The sequence below is a fragment of the Abramis brama genome (assembly GCF_963993115.1).
Source record: "Abramis brama genome assembly, chromosome: 4".
Lineage (NCBI taxonomy): Eukaryota > Metazoa > Chordata > Actinopteri > Cypriniformes > Leuciscidae > Abramis > Abramis brama.
This window is the reverse complement of record NC_139966.1, coordinates 51,883,107-51,887,862: the sequence shown is the minus strand read 5'-3', so window position 1 is coordinate 51,887,862 and position 4,756 is coordinate 51,883,107.

Sequence of the window (4,756 nt, the reverse complement as noted above, 5' to 3'; positions counted from 1 at the left end):
TTTTTTTCACGTTACACTGCTTAGCAAAATCCTAATCTTACTCAGTATTCTTGTCTTGGTTAACAGTATAAATAATAATATTATTATTATAATATTAGCAAATAATTATCAAAAATCAAGTTATTTTTTACATAAAATAATCAAAATATCTGCCAATAGGGTAAGAAATATAATCTTGGTTTCCCTTTGAATTGAGTTGGCTATTTATACATGTTTTAAGCATAAACTCGCTTCATTTTATCCATTAATCAGAAAATAAGACTTTATATTTAGTCATTTTGCTTCTCAAGTCTAAATGTATCTTGATTTAAGAATGTTAAGATATTTGTATACTGGAAGACAACAATATTAAGAAAATCTTTTTTTTTTTTTTTTTTACTTGGTGTCATATCCATGTTTGACTTGATTGTTCATAGATATTTAATACCAGAACTGATTCACAAAGAGCACAAACAAGTCCCTATTTTGTGGGGGTGTTTAAAAAAGTTACACAAATGCTGACAGCAGTAAAGTATGACCCATTAAGGAAATACTTTGGCACATATATTTTAGTCTTTGATCTAATTCCTGACATGTTATTATTGAAAAACCTTTTTTGATATGCTTATGATTAATTTCAAATGGATTATTTGATTATTGCACACCTCTGAATTCCTTTCCAATGTAAGCTAGACTCATCCGTTAACCCTCTACTGCATAGCGTTGCCCCCAGGCAACGGAAAGTTTTCTTAAGCCCTATGTTCAGTACATTTTTCTTTAAATGATTGCAACCAATTAGAATGTTTGAAAAAGTATCAAAGAACAGTCCAATACGGTTTGGGAGTCACTATCAAGCACCATTTGAAGGCGGGACATCCTTTTCTGACACATGGTCACTGGAGCACATGGTGTGAGATGAAAGCAAGATTATTTGCTTTAGTAATCTTATTTAAAATGACATGAACTGTACATAAAAAATATATGTGTGTGTATGAAGGTGTAGAGAAGCCTTTTGGCAGGTTTTGTGAAGTTTTTTTTATTTTGCATGTTCACAAATTCAGTTTTTCTTTTTGTTGCCTCAGGGCAACGTTGTGCGATAAGGGGTACTTTTCAAGGATGTCTTGGACAATACCTCACAATGGCAAATAATGTGTTACAAGTAGGGAAGATGTAGGGTTCCTGGGTGCACAGGAACACCCAAAGTCACCAAAGTGACACCAATGTGCAGCATCCACCTGGATGATGCGAAGGCAGCCATATTGCGCCAGAACGCCCACAACACACCAGCTTATTGGTGGAGAGGAGACAGAGTGATAGATGGCTCGCAGTCTCTGCTCTAATTCATCCCAAAGGTGTTCTATCAGGTTGAGGTCAGGACTGGTGCGCAGTCATGTTAGAACAGAAAGGGGCCATCTACAAACTGTTCCCACAAAGTTGGGAGCATGAAATTGTCCAAATTGTCTTGGTATGCTAAAGCATTAGGAGTTCCTTTCACTGGACCTAAGGGGCAAAGCCCAACCCCTGAAAAACAACCCCACACCCTAATCCCCCCTCCACCAAACAACCCCACACCATAATCCCCCCTCCACCAAACAACCCCACACCATAATCCCCCCTCTACAAAACTTTACACTTGGCACAATGCAGTCAGGCAAGTACCGTTTTCCTGGCAACCACCAAACCCAGACTCGTCCAATTTGATTGCCAGTCAGAGAAGCGTGATTGGTCACTCCAGAGTCCAGTGGCGGCGTGCTTTACACCACTACATCCCACGCTTTGCATTGCACTTCGTGATGTAAGGCTTGGAAGCAGCTGCTCAGCCATGGAAACCCATTCCATGAAGCTCTCTACAAAGTTTGGAGGTCTGTAGCTATTGACTCTACAGAAAGTTGGCAACTTCTGTGCGCCTCAGCATGTACTGACCCCACTCTGTGGCCTAGTTGCTGTTGTTCCCAATTGCTTCCACTATAATACCACTAACGTGGGGGGGTTGAGGGAGGGAAATTTTTCAATAAATCAATAAAATGTTCCCAAATGAGCCAAGAAATGATGTGGAATAATTTTTATCATGTGCCATCAAAATGCATGCAATAGAGGGTTAATTTCTGTGAAGAGGAGGTTGCTTGTTTGTAGACATAAATAAGCGTTCCACTTCTACTTTCTTTAATTTCCTGAAAGTGTTCAAGATGGATGGGGAGTACTGCTCTGTGCCAGGCCTAAAGAAGGACTATCATTTAGGGGATTTTAAATGCTGTGGGCATCCCAGTGAAAAGTGGGAACGCTGTTATGATGCCTATAGGCCTATCTCAAATTTTGACTTAGCTGATACCTAAAAATAAGGTATTTTAAAGCTGTTGTTATTCTTGGTGAGCTTAGTCACTTTGTATATTTCTGGACATTGAGCTCATGGATCGGAGTTATAATTGGACAGTGTAAACAGTGGGTGTTTATTCTGGACACATGATGGTTTGGGGGGTAGGCCTACTATGAATGCAAAAACGAGAACAGCTGCTGTTGCCACTCACACCTTCAGGCTACATGAACAAACACAATGTTGGCTATTAAACGTGCAAATTTAAGACATACAAATACGTTTTGATGGAATAAATCAACGATTTAGGTGGTTTCAGTGATGTTAAATGATATTTTTGACTTGATCAAAACCAGTTAATTTATTAGGCTACCCTTTTATTTATTTTTTACATTTTTTTCAGTGCACATTCAAAGGCTGCTGCTGTTGGTTATCTTCATTCTGGCCTGTTGTATGACAGAGGGGGTGTTTACAGGACACCATGAAAATAAAATGGAGCTAAAAACGGAAACGGAAACGGTTTTGACCGCTCATTTACACGACAACGGCGTTTTGGGGGCCTGAAAATGCAAACTTTTGAAAATGAATTATAAAGTGCAATTTTTTTTTAAATGATAGCTATACCATTATCGTCTCTGTGTAGCCTAAACTACAAAAATATGATGTCATGCACATTAAGTGTTCTATAGGTGAGCGTTTCTTTACAAAGTGACATCGCCAACTACTGGCCTGGCAGCAGAATATAGCATATCCGTGTGAATGGGGATCGTTTTGACAATGTTGTCATCTGAATGCAAAAAAAAAAAAAAAAAACCCTCAATGGAAAAACGTTTTCGTTTTTAGTATAGCCTAGCCTACATCTTTGTTGTGTAGGCTATAAACCCTAAAAAGTATGGAGAAACAAGTTGCAGCGTGCAAGATATATTTCCATATTTATATCTCAAACCTTCTGAGCCTACGACACCATTTTCAACAAAAACGGGGCCTAAAAACGCAAAAATTTGAAAGCGCGAAAACTACAAAAACGTGAATTTGTGAAAATGGTGACGTGACGTCATGCACATGTAGCGTTTCTTTACAAAGGGACATCGTCAACTATGCATAATACAGCGTTTTTAGTGGTTTTCACTCTCAGAAAAAAAGGTACAAAAGCTGTCACTGGGACAGTGCCCTTCAAAAGGGTTCTAATATGTACCATTTAGGTACTAATATGTACACTTTTGTTACCAATATGTACCTTTGAGGGACTAAAATGCACCTTTTGGTACCAATATGTACCTTTGAGGGACTAAAATGCACCTTTTGGTATCAATATGTACCTTTGAGGGACTAAAATGCACTTTTTAGGTACAAAGGTGTACCTTTTGAAAAGGTAGCGCCACAGCGACAGCTTTTGTACCTTTTTTTCTGAGAGTGTTGCGATCGGGGATCATTTTGACAATGATGTGAATAACGCAAAGGAATTTTCTTTTTGCCGTTTTTAATAGGTAGGCTAGTTGTCGTGTAAACATACCCTCAGAATGGTGCATCGTCTGAATTGGATAAAGCTGTGTGACTTTCAGTGACCTCACTGCCAGTCTTAACCTTTTCTGTTGAAATCTGTCCAATTTCTGGTGGGCGTCTTTCATACTTTCAAATTAAATTGTTTATTGAAGACAATTGACTTGTTGTAGCCTATGTGTTGACACCACCATGCCGAACGTGTCCCCTTCCATTCAACGATCAATAATTCTCTGTCAAAAACGTCACAATGTGGCTCTTTCTAGCTGTAGAGAAAAAAAACTCAGTGTTCTTTCTGTTCCTCAATCTGAATAATAGCACTTTGTTTGGCCGCATCACAACAGCACTCTCTAAAGGCCACATGTCTTTCTTAGATTGACTGGTGGTTTTATTTATGTCTTTATGTATTTTACATTAACTAATAAGCGACACAAGCATATGCACTGTGGTGTTAAAAACACACACACACACTCCACACTCCCAGATATTAACATTAATAATTGCAGGGTTTACCTCAATTTAAAGGCAACATAAACATTTATTAAAATTAGTAGGCCTACATTCTAAGAGAATTATGGTCAGTTTTTTCAGTGGAAAAGCATTCATTGTGATGTGCTCTCTATTTGGTTTTTATTAATCACCAGAATATACACAAAATTCTTAAAAACATATACAACTCACATATGAAAACACATAGGCTAAGTAAACAAAAACATATGGATATATGTAGGAGAAAACAATTTATGTCAGGGGTAAATTACAACGTTTAAGTAAAGAAATTAAAGTAACGCCTCATAAGTCTTTTACTTTTTTGTTTTTAAAATGGTCTATAAAATAGTGTCTCATGATGTGCACTGGAATGCAATAGTAGCACCTGCATTTTCGTGGTCAAGTGCGGTGTGGGCGTGGCTCGCCGCAGGCGTTGCGTCAGCAGCCAATCAGAGCGGCGGGGCCGGAGATAACTCT